This window comes from Podarcis melisellensis, assembly GCF_964234715.1.
Source record: "Podarcis melisellensis genome assembly, chromosome: 1".
Lineage (NCBI taxonomy): Eukaryota > Metazoa > Chordata > Lepidosauria > Squamata > Lacertidae > Podarcis > Podarcis melisellensis.
This window is the reverse complement of record NC_138528.1, coordinates 110017085-110034344: the sequence shown is the minus strand read 5'-3', so window position 1 is coordinate 110034344 and position 17260 is coordinate 110017085. Positions and strand designations below refer to the sequence as shown.

General features: G+C 41.5%; 1 long non-coding RNA gene across 1 annotated transcript in view; it reads right to left on the bottom strand.

Moving 5' to 3' along the window:
- Nucleotides 1–96: 96 nt before the first annotated feature.
- Nucleotides 97–17260, bottom strand: part of LOC309363532 — a 77793-nt gene continuing 60629 nt past the window's right edge. Inside the window, exons 4-6 of the long non-coding RNA XR_014165376.1 lie at nt 15618–15659; nt 2511–2573; nt 97–1582 (exon numbers count right to left, since the gene is read on the bottom strand). This is a non-coding gene — a long non-coding RNA (uncharacterized lncRNA). The remainder of the gene's footprint in view (nt 1583–2510; nt 2574–15617; nt 15660–17260) is intronic.

The following is a 17260-nucleotide window of genomic DNA, read 5'->3' as shown; positions in this document are numbered from 1 at the left end:
TTGCAGTTGATATGCAGATAATATCACCATTTATATTTATGAACTACAAGCATTCCATAAATACAGGAAATATGAAATTATCACATCATTGCATGATTAACTTTCAAACTTATATAAATAACAATTATGAATGGAACATATTCAGTTTTCACAAATGCAAATTAGAGAACCATTATTTCATGCATAAATTAGTCTTTCAGATTTGCAATCTACATAATCCTTGTAATAGGAAAGAAGGCTAAAACCCATTGCTTCCTGTACTTGATCGACAAGGTGAACAATTGACCCTCATCTTTAGATGCCCTATTTACATGTTTAAAAATATATTCCTTTCTTCCTTTCTCTGGACTAAACATTCAACCTTTATAAATGATTTCTCTTTTGGATCACTTAATCCTCCTTCAGTGAAATATAGAAAAGCAAAACCCAACTCAGTGATTAGATTCAAGATGAGAACAGAAATAATAATAACAGTAATGATATATTAATAATTCATTATTAATTGTCAATTATTGTTTGCAGTCTGGGTAGGCTACTGAATTCAAAAATAATGTGTTTGTTAAGTGACTGAGAAGGATATCCAAAGCCTTTCTGTTTCTGAAGCATTCCATCCTGTTCATTTTCACAACAAGACTAAATGAGAGCCAGCTGGCATGAATGACATACCTATATTAGCAGAACATGAAAGCTTTGCTGTATTATTAATTTCCCATATTAGTCCTCATTTTACTGATGTAATCTAGGAGAAGCTAAATGGTTTAACATTAGGTTGCTTACTAGCAATAAGATTATGCTTAATAACCTAAATAGGGACAGTCATATAAAAAGACGGCAAACTGTACTCAGAGGAGCCAATGGGCCAGAAATGGCCCTGACTCTTTAACAAAAAAGGAACAAATATCACTTAGGGAGGCACATGAAGGCAATCCCCACATAGAAGAAAAAGTGGAATTTTTTGCCCTAGCAGAGGCCCATTTGCCCATCAGACATGGCTTACAGCTGCTATCCAGGGCTGGCATTGAGGCTCTGAAGGAGAAAGCCCACTCCAGGGACAGGGATGCTTATTTATTCTTTTTATGTAGACAATTTTCTACCCCATGGTTATAACATATCTACAGTGGTGGCTGGTACCCATTGGAACTGGTGGAAGGCAGGGGGCCCTATACCCACCCTCCTCATTTATTCCCATTTTAGCCAAATCGGGCCACAGTAGTCTCCAAAAAAAAGCAGCTATGGGTAACATCACAATGGGTTCCAAGGTCGTGGCTCTCTCTGCTCCCTAGAATTTGAGGACTGACACATTGTGCTATAGGGAAGCCTTGTTTTGACACGTTTGTTTATCATGGACTTTGACTGTGATTCATGACCATCATAGTCTGAAGCGAGGTACAACAAATAAAACATGGGTGCTGAGTTCATTAGCATTTAATGAATAACAAATTGGCTCGCTTCTGCTAGTAATCTGAACTTGTCATCCTCCGGAGTGTTTTCCCCTCCTCTTCGTTTACATTATCTCCTTTCATGCAAATGGAAGGACTACACAAACAAAATTAGATGTGGCAGCTTTCTCCGTAACCAACAACTGGAAGAGGATCAGCAAAATGAAATTGCAGAGCATTCTGTTCCTCTCCATAGTAATGATCAAAGAGGAATTTTGGTAGGCTCTGGTACTCTTTAGCTTTCAATCTATCAACTTGGCCAGGATTCAACTCTTAGGGGAAAGTTTCTTTTCATTGTATTTTAAGCTTATGGTTACACAAGTAGTCAACAATTGCAGGGAGAAGGTTAGGCGGACCAAAATTCAGCATGAGCTCAGAATGGTGAGAGTTTAAAAATAATTTCTAAAAGGTTTCTTCAGCTATGTTTGAAGCAAGAGGAAGGACAAACAGGAGATCTTCTGTGTGGAGATGGATAAATGCTATTGGGTGACAGAGAGAAGGCAGAGAGAAGGAAGAGCTGCTCCACTTCTACTTTGCCTGTGTCTTCACCCAAAACGAAAGCAGTGTTCAACCTGGTGATAACAGAATAAATGATGCACAGAGGGAGCTGCAGCCCAAGAGGCGGTGAAGGAACACCTAGCTGCTTTAAATGAATTCATATCTCCAGGGCCTCATGAGCTGCACCCAAGGGTATTAAAGGAGATATTTACTTTAAGTAGGTCCTGCTGATATCAATGGCACTTTCTTATGAGTAAACAGGCTTTGGAGCAAGGTCAAAATATGAACACACTATACACTGCACTGTTTCCACACAAAAACAACATAGGACCTCAAACCCAGCTGAAGCAACATGAACATTATGGCTGCCATACTTCAGCACACATAGCTAGCTGTATATTTGAATAATATGTCTGTCTCATTGAAATGGAATAATCGGAATAAGTGCAATTGGTGCGTAAGCTGCAGAAGTTTCTCATGCACTGCTACACACCCGTAGATGAAATCTACTGCTTGCTTTTCCCCAGAAGTAACATCACTACAGAGCAGAGATGTTCAAGGTAAAAATCTCACCTGGCTTGTGGTTTCACACTGCAGACATAAAACATGATTATTTCTTCTTGCAGTTGGGCCAGCCTAGGCATAACATAGAAAATCTGATCACAGGTCAGTTAATGGCTTTGATCTTCTTTTTTCTTTTTTAGGCTCAAAGGCAAACTGAATCAGAGTCATGGCACTGGGGAGAAGTGATTCAGCCTTTCATCCCAGTTTTTCCCCCCAATTTAAATTGTCCTCTCCCCCCAATCTGCTATTAGCCACTTGGAGGGGGCGGAGAAGTATAAAATATATATCAGCTTCCCTGCTTCCCATATGTATGTGTGTATAAATCCCCAAAATGGCTAAGCTTAACTTTTGATTTTGCTAGAACATATACTGCCTACTGTATACATCAGAGGTGGTGATGTTTCTTGGGCGGAGGGGACCACATGTCAAGGTAGGTGTGGCTAAATATAGGGTTTGAGCTTTATTTTATTTTTTGCAAAACCTAGGAAAAACCTCAACTTGGGTTGCCATACATCCTGATTTTCCCGGACATTTCAGCGATTTCCACCTGGACACTGCTTCTGATGGTCAATTGCCAGCTATGTTCCAGACGTATGGCAACCCCACTAAATACAAGTGGGCAGGGTCAGAGTGAAAATATGGTTGTGAACCATTGTCAAGGACAAATGTGGGGGGGGGAGGGTTTGCTAGAGACAAAAATATTTTGGCATGACAGAGGGCTACATATGGGAGCAGTCAGTAAAAAGAAATATTATTTTCAATTTAAAAATACCTTATTTATTTGATAAATAAGGTTTAACCTAATTTTGAATCTATTTTTCTACACTGCCTTGTGTTGTTTTTACATGACAGGTGGTACAGAAATAGTTTTAACAAATAAATGATGTTTTGCATTACCCTTTGTATTAACTTTAAAAGTGTTCAGTGGGTATATTTTTCTGAGGACAAAGTTGTGAAGCCTATCAACTATGTGATTGACCGTCTTCCTGCTGTTGTTTTAAAATTTCTATCAGGAGACCCCCCCCTCCATTTGGTTAGCCATTGATTCACCACACAGATCTGATGATTATATTGTTATAAAAGTTGGGTGTCTCCCCCTCTCTCTGCCTAGCAGTGGCAAGAGCCCATGGGATTCCAGGCACTCACCCAGAATTTGTGTTCCTTTGGAGCAGCCATAGGCAAACTCAGCCCTCCAGATGTTTTTGGACTACAACTCCCATCATCCCTGATCACTGGTCCTGTTAGCTAGGGATGATGGGAGTTGTAGTCACAAAACATCTGGAGGGCTGAGTTTGCTTATGCCTGCTTTGGAGAATTGAGACACGACAGAGACTGCCGTGGCTTTAAGAAATACAATTTATTCATCTATTTACACCTTCAGTCTGTATGGAGGGAGTCCAGATCTTACAGCACAGTCCTTGTACTCCACAGCAGTGTAACCCCGGAATCCGAGTCATCACCCCCAGCCAGCAAGCAGCCAGCCTGCCCAAGATGGACCCCAGTCTTTCTTCCTTGTTCTTCTTACCAGAACATCTTGCTAAAAGACTCTTTTTCTGTCACCTCACATCTAGTTACCCTGGCAAGCTTCCAACCCCCCTAGACTCTGTTCATACCTTAGGACAAGGGGGAAGGACAGTTCTCCTGCACTGCCAATGGTTCTCAATGGCGCCATATTGTTTCTTAATGGTCCTGGGTTGGCCAGGTCATTTTGCATAGGCTAGCTCAGGATTTCCTCTGCAGCTCATATTTATCCCTTCTCATCCCAAATATCCTGTCATTTATTAATTTCTAGGGTCTAGGGGGGTTCCCCCCAAAAAACTAATATGAACATGTGTGTGTCATGTGACAAAGACACATGAGAGCAGAAGCAGCAAAGCAAGTGCTGAGAAGTGCTGGGACTGCACAATCATTTGGGCCTACTGAAGTTGTTCAGGCTTAACTGCTAACTGTTGAGTCACTCTGACATGTGACTTAGCAGCCAGTTTCACTTTGCGGTCTCTGTAAGATTTCAGGCACAGTCTGTCTGCTTCAGTTGTGAACAGTCAGTATGTAATCTCAGTCAAACTGTTTGGAACCATGTTAATGAAGAAGTTTATTTTAATCCAGTAAAGCTTTTATTCTTTAAAACCCTGCATTATTAATTTACGCTGCGCGTCAGTGTGTACATGAGTATCTGCATTTCTGTTGCACTGATAAGATGAAAAAATCTGCATGGTTAGCAAAAATATAATGTGAACCCTTCACTTGTATGGAGCTGCATTTCTGCAACTCTTAAACCTTACTTGGATTTCAATAGGCAATTTTTAACCTCATAGGTAGAGGAAACAATAGAATCAAATGGCAATGTGCTTCTGTAGCAAGTGATCAAGTGTTGTTCTTATTGTATTATCTCATTTTCTTTTTTATGCTGAACCAAAACATATGTGAGATGCAGTGATCAGGTCATTTGCTTTTTGCAGAAAGAGCAATGCCTTGGCCCTCTAATGCAATCAAGAGCTTCTCACACACATTTCTCTGATCCTTTCAAGCTTGCAAATGGCTTAAGCAAAAGGAAAAAAGGATTTTCAAGTCTGGAGTCATTAGTACAAGATTCCAATTGTAAGTGATTACCAACAGGAGGAAAAGGGTTGTTGTTTTTTTAAAGGCTTTTAAAGTGTAAATTAAGGCAGCCACTAGTAGTAGAAATGCCACCTGGAGACATTTGTGTGTTTAAAATTAATGGTAACATGTTGGCCTGAAACTGGAAGACCAAAGGATTAACACACTAATAAAGAGATTGTAGTAATGATGATATATAGAATAGACAAATGAAAATAAGAAGGCAAACTGTAAAAACAAGACAAAACAAAAAATGGTAGCACATGCAAAAGTAATTCCATAGACACACTGGAATGTTGGCTCAATGTAGTAAATGAGATGAAGGATCACTTCATTAATCCCAAACTAGGCTCTGCAGCAAGTCAATGACAAACCATGGCTACGTGTAGGCACTGGAAACTACAGAACACTCAGGAGACAGTGCCTTTGTATTGGCAACGCCATCCTAGTGAGTGTCCTATTCTCACAGGGCACCAGAGTGAACAGAGGATTTGTCAAGAACAACAACAAGGGGACAGCAAGGGGCAGGTCCCAACAAGGGAGGGGAGGTGGAATTGAGACTGCAAGAGAGACTCAGCTGGCTGGGGACTGGAGATCTGGATCCCAGGAAGGACCAAATGGGCTGTCAAAAAAGAGCCCCAACCCTATGACACCTGACACCCTAGTCCAATGCTTTCAACCAATACGGAAGCTAGACTGGTGACTGGCAGCGGCTGCCGTGACCATATAACACCAGTCTTGAAAGACCTACATTGGCTCCCAGTACGTTTCCAAGCACAATTCAAAGTGTTGGTGCTGACCTTTAAAGCCCTAAATGCCTCAGTCCAGTATACCTGAGGGAGCATCTCCACCTCCATCGTTCTGCCCGGATGCTGAGGTCCAGCGCCGAGGGCCTTCAGGCGGTTCCCTCACTGCAAGAAGTCAAGTTACAGGGAACCAGGCAGAGGGCCTTCTCAGTAGTGGCACCTGCCCTGTGGAACGCCCTCCCACCAGATGTCAAAGAGAAAAATAACTACCAAACTTTTAGAAGACATCTGAAGGCAGCCCTGTTTAGGGAAGCTTTTAATGTTTCATAGGTTATTGTATTTTAGTGTTTTGCTGGAAGCCGCCCAGAGTGGCTGGGGAAACCCAGCCAGAAGGGCGGGGTATAAATTATAAATTACTACTACTACTACTACTACTACCATGGAACCACCTCTGATGCTGCCTCCTATCACCAAGGGGCCTTCCCCTTCAAGGAAGGTTGCAGAGAGCAAGTCTGAAGAGCCTTTGATTCAGGGATAGGGAACACGTCACTTTCTGGATGTTGTTGGACTCAGCCCCAGCCAGTAGGCCAACAATCAGTGATGTTGGGGGTTGTGGTCCAGCAAGATCTGTGAAATCACAGATGCCCCATCCCTGCTTTAAGTTGAGATGCCAATGATTGTACCAGCAGCAACACAACACATCTGATTTTAACACAGAGCTCTGGATAATCGTGCTCATCTGAATACATAGTGAATTCAAGGTGCCAACTGCCATTAGGGCTCCCAATGTGACAATTGCTAATTGTCATGAAGGAGTCTCTTCTGCAACTTCAGTTATCCAAGGTTTCCTCGCTTATGAACTCAAAAGCCCCCACCCAACTCAGCAGCACTCTCAGTTGCATTTTGTAAATCAATGTCTGTTTAGGATGCAGCAAATGAATTGCACTTGCTGCTGTGTGTCATATGGTTTGAACTGCAATAGCTCATGCATTACAGCATGAGACTTAATTTCAAGGTCATGGGTTCAAGCCCCAGGTTGAGTGAAAGATTCCTGCATTGCAGGTGGCTGGACCGGACAGTCCTCGTTGTTCCTTCCAACTCTACAATTCTGTGATTCTGTGATAAAGTCTATGGAAAGATATGGAACACTCCTCAGCAGCGCTTAAAGAATTGACGATCAGAGTACTGAATCTCGAAACTAAGACTGATACACATACAGATACAATATGGCATTAACGCCAAGTCCCTAGATTTAAAATGTGACACTTCTGAGCGTCATAGTCTTCTTTAGAAGAAGCATATCACTAAACAGAATGATTGCATCTGGTCTGTTACTAAAACCCAGTGAAGTACAATATGTCATTTTGCCTTTAACAGTCTTAGCATTCCAAGTGTTACACCTGAGAAGGATGCAATGAGGGCATGGGAAGAGAAAGGAAGATTCTAGGACCTGGAACCTAAGTTTATAAAGCTATCTGAGAAATATTTACAAGCTAATATCCTTTTGTTAATCATGCTTATTGTTTTCCAACTGTGTATTTAAAAGTAATGCAGGTCACCTGCAATTCTCAGGGTTTGGCGTTCTGTTTATAATTCTGCTCTTAATTATTACAAAATTTATTTCTCAATAAATTACATGCTGATGGATTTTCAAGTAATGAGTGGGGCTTCTAAATTCACTGGGGGCTTCACATATAAAACAGCTGGAAAATGGGCTAAACAGAGAACAGCATAAACATACCACAGGGCCCTGAATGTGAGAAAGAGGACATCTGAGAATGTTCCTGTAATAAATATGACACTAACAGAGAATAATGAGTTTGAGGAAGATTGTTCAAGAGGGTCTGCTTCCATACTAACTGTAAAACAACACACATTTCTAGTTGTAATGAAACCAGACATTGTTTGCAGTTTTAGCAACATATTTATACCAAGTTTAAATTCAGTAATATTCAGTAGTGAGTTTAAATTCTATCTTTTTCTGTTCCAGTTATGGTTCATTTACTGTTGTGCCCTGGAGATGTTTGTCTTCTAATTTTTGCCATATTTGATAAAGAGATCACATTGTTTTGAATTGCCTTTTATTGCATTTCCATCTGATTTGCTTCTTCCAGTATTTGGTAGTGCATATTTAAATAAAAAAGGAAAAGAAAATCCCTGAAGGGCTACCAGATGGTGCAACTACTGTCAAGCCAGTTTATACTTAAAGCGTGCAGCAAAGTTTTAAATTAGCATTTTCAAAGAGGAACAAACATTCTAGCACTCTGTGTATGTGTGCATGTGTGTGTGCATGCGCAAGGGCAATTCAGATACACACACACATGTGCATGTAATGAATGTACATTGTTGCTGTGTGTGCATTGTGTGTTTGCAAACTGGTAACAATGTTGTGTAACCCTTTAAGTTTCACACTTGAAAACTCCCTTACATTTCCTGTTCCACCATTCATATATCCTTCATGGGCTGCCTGCTGTTCTCAAGCAGCTCAGTTTGGCTGGATGTCTGCACATGCCCTGAGATGATAGGTCTGGATTTTCTCTGAGCCAAGATTGCATGAATAATCAGAAGAAGCTATGTATCATATATTCAGGGAAAGTTCCCAAAGTTCCTGCCAACCCTCACAGTTGTATAGGGGGATTTCCTTACGGTGACCTAAAACTTAGACCTTCACATGGGCCATGACATTTAATGCATGCCTAATTAATCTCCCAGAACAAATGCAAAAATCTAATGCAGGTGACACCTTTCATCCAGCTATTATCCCTTGAAAGTAATGAATATCCTCTAGTAAGCATGTTTTGTCCCTATTAATCATCAATCATCTTATTTGTATGCCACCTTTCCAAAGTTAAAACCATGCCCAAGTCAGCTTACAACATATTTTAAAAATTGCAAAACTACAAACATAACAAAAGTAGTAATAAACAAGAAACAAACCATCGAATTGTACACAACCAAACCACATAAATCAGAAGATCCAAAAGAAAGATAAAAAAAAACATAAACAACAGCAGGTCTTCCAGGACTCACAGCCAAGATTGGTTGTTGTTTTTTGCTAAGACACCCACCACCCTTAGTCATTCTGCTGCAGTTCTGCAACAAGAAAACTTAATTGCTATGACAAATGACAGCTCACTATCCATCTTCTGTTGTGTGGTATTTACCCACCCAGCATTGCCCTTAACAAAATCATCTTCTATATCAAAGTCCATGCCCATGAGGAGGGCCCTTCCCTATCTCTAACTGGAAACCAGCATTTCTGACATTGGCTGCTCCACCGGAGGCATGTGAACTACCCAACGTGTTGTTGGAAGCATCAAAGGCCATTTAGCTGTCTTGGAATATGCTCGTCTATTCTGTCAGTATAAACAGCCCAAATTAACTCTCCCCACAGGGATTTCTAACTGCCACATTGGGATGTACAACTAATTTTTCCCCAACCGAGACAGCAGTAATAAGTTCTGTACATTTATGTACAACAACAGATGTTCTCAGTCAAAATATGATTTTTAATAGTAATTTGGGACAGTTTCATGTGCATCAATTTGAGTTTCAGTCCATCCCATCCCGGAGGAACAGGGTAATATATTAAAATCACAAAATACGTAGCACTTACTATATGGCTTAGGTCTAAGTTACCTTCCTCTCCCAATTCCATCATGCCTGCTCCTTAAGAGACCTTATCTAAATTCTAGTTAGGCTGAGAGGGACAAGAGAGGGTCACATCCATAATACAGTCAACCTTGCTCCTTATGATATGTTTGCAGGGAGATGAGATGATATTGGCTATTTAATTATCTTTTGGTCTCATTTGTTTGTGGGGAGGTTAGATGGCACCATGTCAAAACAAGTGTTATCCCACACTTTACAGTGAATTGCCACCATCCTCACAAAGTCTGAGATTTTGTGGATGTGGGCTTCTTGCACAAGACCCCTTAATCATCTAATTGTGCAATACGCATTTCCCAGCATGGAACTGGATTCCACCTGAAAATAGCAAATGCTACCAACTCAGCTGCATCCTAAGTAATTTAAGCCAATCCCCACCCCATGAATTTCAAATTCTCACCCCGCACACTAATCTTCAGAGGAGATGCCTGTTCATCTCTATTAGAGCTCCTCATCATACATTTACCCTCTATGATATCATTAACTCTAAGCGTCAAAAACATCTTCATTGTCTTAGCAGGGTACAGCCTTTCCCCTGCTCCAAAATAATACACCAGGTTCACATTCTTCCAAAACAGAGATAAAAGGGGACTGAGCATGTCTTCAGGTTTTGAATGGCAATGCCATTTTGAAAGCAGATCCTCCCCAAGTCATTTAGAAAATCTTCCAAGGCACAGTATTTTGTATGGCATCTACGGTCTGACCTATCAAATGACACCCAATATATATTAAAGCAAACTGAAATCTCTCAGTGTTCAGATGGTATACTCTGAATAGATGCAAAACCATTCTCAACTATCTACAGGAGTGCACAATGGGTACATGTTTGAATACAAATTTCAACAATTGTCTTCCGTACAATAATAACAAAAAAAAGAGACACAATAGGAGGACACTTCAGCAAAGTCAGTTTGAATGAGATGCCCATTTTTCTTTAAAGAGGAAAGATGTTACATTAAAGTGGTCATTCATGATGTAGAAGCAGACACAATAGGACTGGGAGGGAAAGTATGTACAGTTATTTTAGAAAAGTGGAAATAAATTGTTGCTACATGCGATAAGATAAGCTTATCAATGTACAGCTTGTCTCTCCACCAATGGGTGCAGTAATCATGATGATAAGACTCTAATCTATAAATGGTTTCAGGTGTTCATGGGAAGCCGTGAGAGAAGTGTGGGTTATGCTTCTTCTCATATTTCCAGTAGTAACTTATTTATTTGAGTCATTTTTGAGTCACTTTGAGTAAAATGACAAAGTGACTTACAAACACAGTAAGCAGAGCCATGTGGAATATTAGTTAAGTAGCAGGAAACAGTAGAAATAAATGGACTGTTCTTCAAATGGTGGCATGTAGAAAGTAGACCCACAAGGACGAATATTGGGATCTGTGCTTTTTAACTGGTTACTAAATTAACTAGAGTTAGGGGTGAGCAGTGAGGTGGTCCAGGTTTTTGAAACTTAATAGTTATTGATGTTTAAAACAAAAAGAGATGGCAAAGAGCTCCAAAAGAACCTAACCAAACTGAGGAAAGGGTAGTAAAATGACAGAAGCAATTCAATGTTGCATGTCAAGGCAAATATATATATATGACTGACTAGCAATGAGATATTGGGGTTCTGGTAGTTAGCTCACTGAAGATGTCAACTCGGTGTATGACAACTGTGAAAAAGATGAATTCCACACTAGGGATCATTAGGAAAGGAATGGAAAATTAAACTAATATCATAATGCTGTTAAACCTATAGTACAACCACATTTGGAATACTGTGTACAGTTCTGGTTGCCCTCCCTTAAAAACAAAATTGCAGAGTGACAATAAAAGGGCAACCAAAATTATAAACGGGAGAAGCAACTTCTCTGTGAAAAAGTAGCTTCATCCCCTTGACAAAGGAAGAGAGAGTGCTCTTGTCTTTAGGTCCAGCTTACAGGTTTCCCAGAGGGAACTGATTGGTCGCTGTGAGACTCAGATGCTGAACTAGTTGGGCCATTGGTTCAGTTCAGCAGGCTCTCCTGCTGTTCTTATGCAATTTGAAGCTCTAAAGAAAGTGACCTCTCAAATGGTGAGATTTCAATAAATGGAGCAGCATTCCCAATTGCCACCAGCACTTCCCATGTTGTTCTTCTGTTCTCTCCAGCTGCAAGCGGAAACCCAAAGCAGAAATGAAAAGCTGTGCTCATGAAATGAGCACTATATCTGTTACAGAAACAAACCCTTCCCTTTTTCGATACAGCTGGTTTAATTAGTGATAGTTTAGCAGCACTTTAGCATAGCTTTTTTTGTGGAAAATTGATTAAATGTATGGTCTTTTTTGGGACAAATTAACAAAAGAAAATCTCTAGGAATGCGTAATGAGCTTTTTCAGTGCCGTGTTAATCTCAGTTACCAACAAATGCAAAGCGGCTGAAGAAAAATTAGGCATTTTGTAGTGTATTGGGCTTCAACTAATGATGATGATTTGGTGATGTAAAATTAATGCATTTTTAATCAACATATTATTAGAACATCCATTTACATGCAATTATTTTCATGAAGATTTAAGTGCAAAGGAAAAAAAATGTTGCTGTGCCCGAGATGCAGAAGTATGGAAATAGGATCTGTTACAGGGGGAAATAACCTCACAACTGTCACACTTCCAAGTTCATTTTCTTCAATAAAAGGACAAAAAGAATTAAGAGCCAAGCTATGCTTTCGCGATGGGGATTTCCTGCCTCCTCCTTCCACCCTGCAGCCCATTGTGATCACCCAAAGCAGCTGCTCCTGAGGGTTAGGACACACAAACACACATGCACAATGACACAGGATGTGGTTTGGAGGGCTGCATATGGAGATGCATCAGAAATTGCCTTATACTGAGTTGGATATTGTCTCCATCAAGACTGGCAGCAGCTCTGCAAGGTTTGAGACAAGGGCCTCTCCCAGCCCAACCTTTTGCATGCAAGCAGTGCTTTTTTTCCAGCCAGAGTGTGCCAGGACACAGTTCCAGCACCTCTCAGGTGGGTGCCATCATGGGCCGAGGCTCCCCTGCCCACTTCTTGCCTTTACATACTTCTGAGATGCCCCAAATGAACATTTCAAGTCAGATGGCCAGCGTGCGTGAGTCCTACACTTTTAAAAAAGATATATGACTCCAGCCTGCTCCTAGCAACGATTGGCCAAGCTATGGGGCGAGGCCAACTTGTATTTCCTTTTCTTCCATCCTTTTCTCACACACAACTTTGTGTAAGGACCCTTCTGAGTTGCCCTCGCCGTCCGCCTGAATCTAAGAAAGAGGGAGGTGGGGGCCCATTTATTTGACCTGCACCAGAACCAGGAAGCGACCCCCAAAACCAGCTTGCTGTGATTTTTAGCACCTGCGTGAGTGGTGAACGCAGCCATCGTCAAACCGGCATCTGTTCAGGGCTACCCTGAGTCTCCTGGTGACTTACTATAAGAGCTTTGAGGTGACTTCTGGCACCTATTTTTCTTGAAAAAAAGCACTGCATACAAGTCACATGCTCCACCACCTTCTCTGTGAAAAGCAGCAGCAGTAGCAGGAGACTCCAAGTGTGAGTTGGAGTGGCTTTCATACGTATAAAAAGGTCTCTAGATCTTACCCAGTGAATGTGAAGTATCTACTCACTCTGCAGCTGGGCACACAACAGCTCTAACACAAAAACGGACTGAGAAAGATTTCTACATAAAGGGCACACTGAAAGAGGAAGGTTGTGGACTACAGCTCCCATCAGCCCCAGTGAAGTTAGCCAGTAGCCCAGGGTGATGGGAAATGTAGTCCACAACAATAGGAGGGCTCCAAATATTCATAGATCATAGAACCGGAAGGAATCTTGAGGATCATCTAGCCCAACTCCCTGCAATGCAGTAATATGCAGCTATCCCTTACAGGGATCGAACCTGCAAACATGGCGTTATCAGCACCACACTCTAGCAGACTGAGCTATCTCTTGTAACTACTTTCCTGTAAAAATAATTAAATCAGCCACTCACCAGGTGGTATTTTGAGGCATTTTAAGATAAGCAATTTTGTCATTTTAGAAGATTTTATTATTGAACTGCTTATAAAAAAGTAATTAGACACCTGGGCAGAAAGTAAAACTGAATCATGCTCCCTGTTTTCATGCTGCTTTGACATGTCTGAAATGAAGGCTCACACATGGCCCCTGTGGGAAGCTGCCATTTTGAAGAAGCACAAAGATGGGAAGAACAAGCCCTCTCTGCTCAAAATTTCCCCATTCATTAAATGGATTATATTGCTGTATGCCACCCCAATCTCCGAGTGGTGCAAGATTCCAGGGGTTCATATTTCCCTTTGGAATGAGGCACAGCAGAGACTGTGGTGTCTTTATGACACATGGTTTATTTATATGCAACCTGAGGCTATGACAGGGGTTCACAGAATCAACAACCCAAAGGGGTATTGTTTCTCCCATAGCCTTGGATTCAAGCAGAAATCAGGTATGGCTCTGTCGCTATGGCTTTTCAGCCCCCCTCCTCTCTTTGACTTTCTATCAGCCCGTTGATGGAGGGGGCCCACCCATTTTGCCTCTGATGCTGAACCTCTTCATTTGTTCCAGTAATGGCTCATTACCTAGGCTATCACCTTACCAGGAAGCTAACTTGGCTATTCCAAGAATTAGAATGGGGGCCAAGAATTCAGCCTAACACCCTCTCCCCGAAAACTCATAACAATATTTACTATCACTGAAGGTTGCCATGAGGAATGATATTTGTACTGTTCTGTGTGAATATGAAACACTACACAGACACTACACAAGTCTCTTGTTTTCTCAAATTAACATTACTTCGCTTTTCACCATTGTTTATAACCTAACCCCTCAGGGACATACATATGGGACTTAGCTACATTAGTAAAAAAACAGCATTTTGAACGAATTATAAACATGCAACACCAGATGGCGCTGGAGAGAGAGAAAAAATTTCCATAGTGTTCCCCCCCCCTTTTGTTATAACGGTTTAATTTCTGTCTTATTTATAGTGTTGTTGGTTTTTTCCTTTGTGTGGATCCACCCACGGAGACTTCATCAACTTGTCCCATGATATTCTTTGTCTGGTTGTATTGTTAGGAGGATTAAATCCGAACACTACATTTCTCAGATCAGTAAGAAAGCCACCTGAACATTCCCTACTTGTGGAAGACTCATGAGTGTGTATATAGACTGCAGCTATAGTCCTTCCTTTGCAACAATGCTTCCATATCCTCCCTCACAGGAGTCACCTCCTAGGGTGACTCCCCCCAATAAAATATTTCACACTCCCCCCAATAAAATATTCGTGGGGACCCCCACCCCTACAAAGTTGGTGGGCATTGCCATTCAAATGGTATGTGTGTCCCATGTCATGAGACTGATTATGTGGGGCAGGGCTTACTTGGCCCTTTCCAAATATTTTATTCAAGTTGGAACCCCTGTCCTCCCTTATGTAACAACTTGAAAAGTCTTCTGAAAACTTTTGTATTCTACCAAAAAACAGAACCAGCACATGTTGAGATTTGATAGAACATGACGTTTACAGGGGGAATATTGTAGTAACGATACAGAAGGGAGAATTTTCGTCCCTTTGCTTTCATACACTCACTGCCAATCTCTGTACAGGGAGGAGATTTACCACAAGGAATGCAAAGACTGCTCAGAACCTTTCAACCTAGCATGCAAATTAATTTGTACAAAGACTAATTTTCTGACACTAAAGTTCATCCAATTTATTTACTTAAATTACATTAATTCACCCTCCTGACCTTTCAAACAGCTTATATTGTCTCGGCTGACAACTGCATAACAGTACTTAGCTGTTTCTTAATCAGCGCACCATTTACTTAACTCTGAAAGCTAATATGAAAATGCCTCATGTGTTCTGATCACCCCTTCAATTTTTATAGTCCCACTACTCCCTTCCCTTTGCATGGGACTCAAACACATATCATTCAGAACACACTAAACTGAGTCGTTAAAATTTGATAAAATAAAAACACATGCTCAAATCTCACATCCATTTAAAAGCTCAACCGGGTAGCAAAATCCACCCCAAACAGAAGCATATTCTATAGTAATAGCCACCCCACTTATCTGCAAGCAAGCAAATTTACCTGTCCTTCTGAACAGCTTTACCATCCCAAGCACAAGTTAATCTGAAACAGAAGGATGGAGGGTAACACAGGAGAATTTGAGGATGAAGTCATTGAAATAGGAAATGAACACAGCATTGCAACTCCATATTAAATGCCTACTGGGAAAGCAACCCATAACCATACCACAAAACTTTTAAACCAACAAAAACATTGAGGTGGAATATAGTCAGACTTAAGACCTCATGAAGAACCGTGTAAGAGCTCGTCCACACTTTTGCTTGACCCGGATTTTGTGTACTGATTAATTCCCCCAGGTCTGAGAGCATCTCTTGTTGTTCTGCAGTTGTGGCTAGTGAAACTCCGATCTTACCCATTGAATTGGATCTTATAAGATGCGCAGGAAATCCAAATAAATATTTTGCTTAACTGAGCTTTGCTTCAGCAGGTAAGACTGAATTTTCACAAGGCACAGCCACAGAACAATGAAGAAAGAACTTGGACCTGGGTGGCTTAATCTGTATACAATGTAATCAAAAATTCAGGTCAAGCAAAAGTGTAGGTGATTCAGTATTTCCTGGGAACAGAAGCAGCTCTCATTAAAAGCTCTGTTTCAGAGTTCTCACTCGCACGGGTGACAATCCTATGAATCTGCTTCATGCAGACTCCATTGTAGGCTCATTCCCTTCACATGATTGACAACTAGCCGGTAGTTATTTAGATTTTCTGAGTCCAAGGAAGATTTCTTGAGGAGTGGTCTTACCACTGCCTCCTTCAATCAGGCAGGGACCACCCCCCTCTTGCAAGGAGGCATTAATCACCTCCCTGGCCCAGTCAGCAGTCCCCGACCTGCTAGTTTTTATCAGCCAAGATGGGCAACGGTCCAGAGCGCAAGTGATTGTCCTAACCAATCCAAGCACTTTGTCCACATCCTCAAGCCTTACTAACTGAAACTCATCCAGCATAACAGGACTAGACAGTGCTCTGGACACCTCTCAAGATTCATGTGCTCTAACAGTACAGTGGTACCTCAGGTTAAGTACTTAATTGGTTCCGGAAGTCTGTACTTAACCTGAAGTGGACTTTCCCACTGAAATAATGGAAAGTGGATTGATCCGTTCCAGACGATGAAAAAACACCCCCTAAAACAGCAATTTAACATGAATACTGTTTCACAAGACCATTGATCCATAAAATGAAGGCAATAATCAATGGACTGTACTATAAAATAAATAAGACAGTATTTTAGATGGAAAAAATTAATATTTATTTCCAAACTCACTGTTTGGAGGGGGCTCAGGGTCCTCTTCCACAATCACAATCGGCTTGGCTCCCTGCATTTGTGGAGGCCTCAGAGAGCTCCTGCGGCTGGAGCCTAGTCGCAGAGCCTCTGCAGGCACCGTGGATGCCGGGGCTTGGCTCCCAACATCCGTGGAGCCCTGCAGGCACCGCAGATGCCAGGGCTAGGCTCCTGGCATTCATAGAGCCCTGCAGGCACCGCGGATGTCGGGGCTTGGTTCCCAGCATTCGCGGAGCCGCTCTAGGCAACGCGGATATCAGGGTTTGGCATTCACGGAGCCACTCTAGGCACTGCGGATATCGGGGCTTGGCTCCCGGCATTTGCAGAGGCCTCAGAGAGCTCCGTAGGCCCCACCAATGTCCAG